Here is a 7,874-nt window from a genome sequence, read left to right on the forward strand (position 1 = left end):
CAGGCCAGCTTGCTGAAATAGAAAAGTTTTGAGAGCACGGCGAAACGTGCGCAGGTCCGGGATCTTCCGTATCTCTGGGGGGAGCTCGTTCCAGATGGTAGGTGCCCCCACAGAGAAGGCTCTCCCCCTGGGGGCCGCCAGTCGACACTGTTTGGCCGACGGCACCCTGAGGAGCCCCTCTCTATGGGAGCGTACTGGTCGGTGAGAGGCTATTGGTAGCAGAAGGCGGTCTCGTAGAGACCGATTTAGAATGCTATCAATATTGTTACAAGAGCTTCCCCTATTTTGTAGTCTACCTTCCAGAGATTTTGAATTTCTGGAAAATAAACTTCCTCCTTTCAAGTAGCACCATCAGGGTCTTTTTCTTTTGCCACTTGAAATCCAGACCAAATTTTACTTCCAACATACATTGCAAAGCTTCAGCTACCCTGCCTGCCCCGAAGCTGCTGCCGCCTAGGAATCTTCAACCATCTACCCAGCCCTCCAAAGCAGCCTAAGACTTCCATAATCTGGAAAACCTCAGTCACCCGCCTGGCCAAGCAACACTTACAACTGCAGGGATGCTACACAATCATCATGGCACAACATAGGAAAACAAACCCATCAGAACTAGGTTCAGCAGTCCATATGCACTTAAAAGACAATGACCACTCTTTTGAAGACAGTAAAGTCCACATTTTGGACAGAGAGGACCGCTGGTTTGAAAGAGGGGTAAAAGAGGCCATTTGTGTCAAAATTGAACATCCTCCCCTCTCAACAGAGGGGGAGGGATATGACATCATCAATCTCCAATCTACAAAATACAATGCGTGTGCACCCCCATGCATGCATTCTGCCCCCCACACATGCACATGTGGTGCCCCCGCATGCATGCGTGGGACCCCCACATGCACCCCCCACATGCATGTGTGGCCCCCCCGCATGCATCCTGCCCCCTGTGCATGCGTAACAGAGACCTAAAGACCAGCTGGCCAGTGGGAGGTGCAAGTGCATTCACGGCAGAGCTGAGTTGGGGTGACGGCTTGTATACCCACAGAGAGGGCACTGTGTGCCACCTCTGGCACTCATGCTATAGGTTTGCCATCACAGTCCTAGAAAATATATTTAGAATTGCAAACTTCATTGAATTGTGCTACTTTTGAATAAATATATAGGAATGTGCATTTAACTATTTCTGATTGTCCATTTTAATAACTGTTTTTTAATTTCAGTTTTTTGTTTTAATTTCATTTTTGTATTCCAGATGAATACACAAAATGCAAATGTGTCTCTTTTTGGTCTCTTACTTTAGAGATTTATTCTTAATCCAAGATGAATTATTCACCCTACCATTACTTTTCAGATTAGGTTGATTTCACTTTTTTCTTTTCTTTTCTTCTAATGTACCATTTTTTCTAGTTCTGGCTGGACATTTAAAAACAACTGTACTCCTGCGTTTATTATAGGTCTTTAAACACCAAGATTATATCTTGCATCTTCTGTTGGACATATCCCTGGACATATCATGATGCCAGCTGTGAAGCAGTATTGGAATATTAGCACGAAAAACACCACTTCCTCTGCACTCTCATGAAACCAGCTTCTTTTTCTGTTTTCAGCACCAACTTGGAACACACACTTCTCCTGTGTGCTGGGTTTACATCAACAAAACTGTTTGCTGTGCCCCCATTTGTCAGCTTGTATTTATGTCATCCTGCCAGTCCAAGAACAAGACCCTAGAATGAAGAAAAGCACAAAAATATAGATGTGCATGGCCATCTTGGCGATATTATTTGTTTGGTGGTGCGAGATACTTTTTCATTTCTCGATTTCTCCCAGTATTGGAAGCCCTGGGTGAGAGAAACTTCATGTAAATAATATGGAATCTCCAAATGTAAAGTAGAAGAAATATGGATTAGTTTCTTAGCTGATGCAGTTTAATCTCATATCATAATCCAGAATCCACTGCAACAGCTATTAAGTTTATTTTCACGACCATTGCAAAACAGAGGTCAAGTGTAAAAAGCAGAAACAAAGCAATTCAACGAAAAGTATTAAGAAACTTTATTTATTTATGATACATCCAAGACCCAGAAGCAGAAAAAGAAAAAAAAAAGTGTTGCTTGCAATGCTTATATTCATTAGGAAACATGCCAAAAGTTGAGCAGAGGCTCTCCAGCATTCTGTTTCATTTACAAATTACTTTATGTTTTCTATGCCTGAAGCCTGTCAGGTCCCTTTCAGATCTATCTTGTCTCTTCACCCTTCTTCCCTTGTTGAAGGCAAAGTTTAGGATTTTGTGTTTTCTGTTCAAGATGATATGCTTTGAACCAGATTTCACCCGCAACCTTCAAGGAACTGAAAATAACAGAAAGTAAGATTCTCTTCATTGACGTGAGAGTTAAGTCCTACTTAGAAAAAGCATGCCTCAGATTCAAGCAGAGAAGTGAATTCAAGTGCAGTAAATTGAGGACAGAGAGAGTGGCCCAAAAATCTCTCAGTGAGTGATACTTCTTTTAGGTATTTGATATCTCTTGACAGCTATCTCTAGCTTGCATTGATGCTTTATATGGGTTATCATAAAGTAACACTTTATCCAAGCACCCAAATTTCATAGTCATGTTGGAGAGGGCAGAGTCTGCCTATCTTTAGGAGGCCACCTGGTGGTGTTCCATGTTCCATGCAAGCAACATGGAAATAGTTTGCCATTGCCTGTTTCTAGGTTACTTTTGCAGCTTAACAGTCTAGCTTACATCCTTTTCTTGATGGCTTCTATCAAAATATTACCAACTTAGATGCTGCTTAGCTTTTTTCAAGATCACCCAAGTACAGCTGGGTGCTGCCACCTATGGAAGGCTCTTTGATGTTAACTAATAACTAATTATTTAATACTAACTTTATGAAAAATGCATGTGATAGAACACATACTTAATGACTAGCATCTTTCTCTTTCTGATATTAGGCTTATTTTTATTCTTTTAATGGATCTACATCCAAAACCTTTGTTCTCATTAACAATTTCATACTTTGCACACCAGATCGCTTTTGAAGCCTCTACCCAAAGGACAATGTTCAGTTGACATATTCACATGTATATAAGTATGTCTATATCATTGCATGTTCACCTTTCCCATGTCCTTAAGAGCAAAACCAGGCAGATCCTTCATTTGATTTGCTGTTTGGTTAACCTTTATAAATTGAATGTTTCCTAGATCCCCAACTCCTCTTCTGACCTGATAGTCTTTGCAGTCTGATACTTACTGCACAATGTCAGCAAAGCCAGTGAACAGGGGTTTTGATTGATATTCAATACCGTGTTTGGCACACATGGATTTCACCAAAGGAGCCACCTTCCAAAAGTTGTGCCGAGGCATCGTAGGGAAGAGACTATAGGCACAAAGGAAGGCAAAGAAGTTGTGATCCTTTACTATCTTTTTGTCTTATTTGAACTATGAAGCAATTTCTCACTGATAGTTTAAAATCTTTCTTATTGCCCTAAATCAGTACTCAATTTGAGTACTGGTGCTCAATTTGAAAATTCAGGTGCCCCATTACCCAGTCATTGAAAAAAGATTGATTCACATTGCATGTTGCCTGAAGCTGGGAGAAGAGAGAAAGACAAGTTTTAATCCAGACATACTGTGAACAAAGGAAGAACAAGCAAATGTCCATGATTCATGTTGATTTGTATGTATCTATTGGTGTATAGCTAGTATTTCTAGACAAATATATTGAATTTTGGAAATCTTAAATTATATAACCTAGCTATTGGTGTATAGCTAGTATTTCTAGACAAATATATTGAATTTTGGAAATCTTAAATTATATTACTTTAATAGTAGAGTTTAAATACTCATTTCATTGAGAGCATATGCACCAAGACAAATTCCTTGTGTGTCCAATCACATTTGGTCAATAAAAAAAATTATTCTATTCTATTCTATTCTATTCATTTGGTATCAAATCTGATAGTCTTCAGTGTACAGTTTTGAAAACACAGAGAATTAAAATGTACTTCTAGTAATATATTTATTTTTCATTTTGTGAAACAATACTTTTCACATATGCAAATTATAGTTGATCCTGTGGTAATTGGATTATTATGGATCTGTGAATTATTGTCATATAATAAAATTACACAGACAAGCTAAAGTTTAATTATGTACAGCCAACAATTTTATCTTTGAGATCTCTGTTACAGAGGTGGGTTTCAGCAGGTTCCAATCAGTTCTGGAGAACCGGTAGCAGAAATTTTGAGTAGTTCAGAGAACTGGTAAATACCACCTCTGACTGGCCCCGCCCCCATCTATTCTCTGCTTCCCAAGTCCCAGCTGATCGGGAGGAAATGAGGATTTTGCAGTAACCTTCACCCGGAGTGGGGAGGGAATGGAGATTTTACAGTATCCTTCCCCTGCCACGCACACCAAGCTACACACCAAGCCATGCCATGCCCACCAAGCCACACCCACAGAACCACTGGTAAAAAATATTAAATCCCACCACTGCTCTGTTACCTGTGTAGAGAACCAATCCATGTTTTTATCATGATCAATGTGCATAGGAAGATGACTCATCTGTGTTATCCATGTAAATAGGATACTCTCAAGAACACTAAGAGACAGAAATGAGGCAAAGTCAGGCAAATGAAGCAAAGTGAAACTATACACAAATAAGCTGTTAAGTAGAATAGTGGGACAAATTTATTGGTTTGTTTGTTAGGCTTAGAATGCAAGTCATTTACTAGACCTAATGATGCCTTTCTATGGAAACCAATTCATTTCTAACACTCCCCCAGTGACAATGAGTCAGATCCAAACCAAAGATCAGGACCCTCAATCTTTCTGAGTTAATGGACAAATTTGGAAGGTTGACCAGATACCATGAAAACTGATCCCTACAGAGTGGCTTGGCTATATCCCAGATAGCTATATAATGACATATGGTGACATATGACCTTCTTAGAGGAAGGCAAATTGGTGAGGTTGTTCTTACTACTCCCTCCAGCCCTTCACAATACTCTTTATCATTTTTAAATGACAGTATAAACTCAACTTAAAGAAATAAAAGAGAATACAAAGAATAAAAAGTGCAAGAAAAGTAAGAATATAATAAAGAGAAAAGAAATACATAAAGAGGTTACTTCCAATGTTCATCACAAAGTATAAACGAATTTAATAACTCTTCACCTTTTGTAAAATCACAAACATTTATCTCTTCATTCCATATCTTATCTATAAACAAATCGATAAAACATTATCCTTTTCAGTTCAGTGTCAGCAGAAAGTCCAAAAAGGATAGCTTATCTTATAATTTATCTTATTTTAACATTGATCAAATAAACCAACTTTATATTCCTTCCTTTTACTTAATCTTTAGCTCAGAATTCCCCAACCTTTCTGGCTTTGTGGACCTCCGTATCTCCAGGGGCAAATTGTTCCAGAGGGCAGGAGCTGCCACAGAGAAGGCCCTCCCCTTGGGGGCCACCAGCCGACATTGCCTGGCTGATGGCACCCTGAGGAGTCCCTCTCTGTGGGAGCGTACTGGTCGATGGGAGGCTATCGGCGGCAGAAGGTGGTCCCGCAAATACCCAGGTCCTATGCCATGAAGCGCTTTAAAGGTGGTGACCAACACCTTGAAGCGCACCCGGAAGACCACTGGAAGCCAATGCAGCTCACGCAGGAGAGGTGTCACATGGGAGCGCCCCTTCGCTCGCATAATCCTGCCCGCGCTCGCATTCTGCACCAGTTGGAGCCTCCAGGTGCTCCTCAAGGGGAGCCCCATGCAGAGAGCATTGCAGTAGTCCAGGCAGGAAATGACGAGTGCCTGAGTAAATGTGCGTAAGGAGTCCCAATCCAGAAAGGGACGCAACTGGTGAATCAGGTGAACCTGATGAAAAGCCCCCCTGGCCACAGCCGTCATATGCTCTTCTAAAGACAGCCGTGCATCCAGGAGGACGCCCAAGTTGCAAGCCCTGTCCGTGGGGGCCAATAACTCACCCCCAATAGCTAGTAATGGCACCAGCTGGCTATATCGGGACACCGGAAGCCACAGCCACTCGGTCTTGGAAGGGTTGAGTCGAAGCCTGTTACTCCCCATCCAGGTCTGCACGGCCTCCAGGCACTGGAACATCACTTCAAGGGCATCGTTGGGATGGCCTGGAGTGGAGATATACAGCTGAGTATCATCAGCGTACTGATGGAACTCCACCCCAAAGCCACGGATGATCTCACCCAGCGGCTTCACATAAATGTTGAACAGAAGGGGCGAGAGGACCGACCCCTGCAGCACCCCACAAACAAGGTGCTTCGGGATCGACCTCTGCCCCCCTGCCAACACTGACTGTGACCGGTCGGAGAGATAGGAGGAGAACCACCACAAAACGGTGCCCCCCACTCCCAACCCCTCCAACCGGTGCAGCAGGATACCATGGTCGATGGTATCAAAAGCCGCTGAGAGGTCTAACAGGACCAGGATAGAGGAACAACCCCTATCCCGAGCCCTCCAGAGATCATCCACCAATGCGACCAATGCCGTTTCCGTGCTGTGCCCAGGCCGGAAACCGGACTGGAGCGGGTCCAGATAGACAGCTTCATCCAGGTACCGGGGAAGCTGCTGCACTACCACACTCTCAACAACCTTCGCAATGAAGCGAAGGTTGGAGACCGGACGGTAGTTAGCCAAAACAGCCGGATCCAGAGCAGGCTTCTTGAGGAGGGGCCTCACCACCGCCTCTTTCAAGGTGGATGGCAAGACACCCTCACTCAAGGAAGCGTTGATAATCCCCTGGAGCCAGCCTCATGTAACCTCCCAGGAGGCCAGCACCAACCAGGAGGGACACGGGTCCAATAAACATGTGGTCGCGTTCAGCCACCCCAGTATCCTGTCCACGTCCTCAGGAGCAACAGGGTCGAACTCCTCCCAAATGGCAGTCTCAGGACCGGCACCCATCATCCTGTCTGTACCTACCCAGTCAGAGACCAAGCCTTCCCGAATCTGAGTGATTTTATCCTGCAGATACTGGACAAAATCCTCAGCACAACCTTGCAAGGGATCCACCCGTGCTCCCAGATGGAGGAGGGAGCGAGTCACCTAAACAGGGCGGCCGGGCGGTTATCTGCCAATGTGATAAGAGTGGAAAAATAGTTACATTTTGCTGCTTTTATCGCCACTAGGTAGGTCTTAATATGAGACCTTACCAATGTTTGGTCGGATTCGGAGCGACTAGATCTCCAACTGCTCTCTAGGCATCTTTTCCAGTGCTTCATCTCCCTCAGCTCCTCAGAGAACCAAGGAGCCAGGTAGACTCGGCAATGGGTCAGAGGCCGCACAGGCACGACTTGGTCCAAAGCGTCAGTGGCCGCCCTATCCCAGGCAGCCACCAGCTCCTCAGCCGAGCCATGAGTCAGACCCTCAGGAAGTGGCCCATCTGGAACCTATCAGGATCCATCAGGTGCCAGGGGCGGAACCATCTGGTCTGTTCCGCCTCCCTGTGGCGGGGTGTGGCAGTTAGAAAGTCAAGCCTAAGAAGGGAATGATCCAACCATGACAAGGGCTCAATCACTAACTCCCCTATCTCAAGATCATTCATCCACTGTCCAGAGACAAAAATCAAGTCCAGAGTGTGTTGTCCCGTGTGAGTGGGTCCATGAATTAATTGGGTCAGGTCCATGGCCGTCATGGAAGCCATGAACTCCCGGGCCGCCTCAGATGCTTTGCCGACAGACGGCAGGTTAAAGTCCTCCATGACCATAAGCCTGGGGGTCTCCACCGCCACCTCGGCAATCACGTTGAGGAGCTCGGGCAGACCACCGACACGTGGCAGGGAGCCAGGTACGTAATCAGCAAGCCCATCTGCCTCCCTTGTCCCCACTTCACAAGGAGGGACTCACATCCGG

General features: G+C 44.6%; 1 long non-coding RNA gene across 1 annotated transcript; it reads right to left on the reverse strand.

Moving 5' to 3' along the window:
* Positions 1-2,308: 2,308 nt before the first annotated feature.
* Positions 2,309-3,555, reverse strand: LOC139327496 (uncharacterized). Its single transcript, XR_011601665.1, has 3 exons — positions 3,500-3,555; positions 3,241-3,366; positions 2,309-2,337 (listed from the first exon to the last, which is right to left on the reverse strand). It is a non-coding gene; the product is annotated as an uncharacterized lncRNA (long non-coding RNA).
* Between the last annotated feature and the right edge of the window lie 4,319 nt (positions 3,556-7,874).

This window comes from Pituophis catenifer, unplaced genomic scaffold (assembly GCF_029215685.1).
Source record: "Pituophis catenifer annectens isolate HBS135680 unplaced genomic scaffold, rPitCat1.0.hap2 SCAF_1, whole genome shotgun sequence".
In the NCBI taxonomy this organism is placed as follows: domain Eukaryota; kingdom Metazoa; phylum Chordata; class Lepidosauria; order Squamata; family Colubridae; genus Pituophis; species Pituophis catenifer.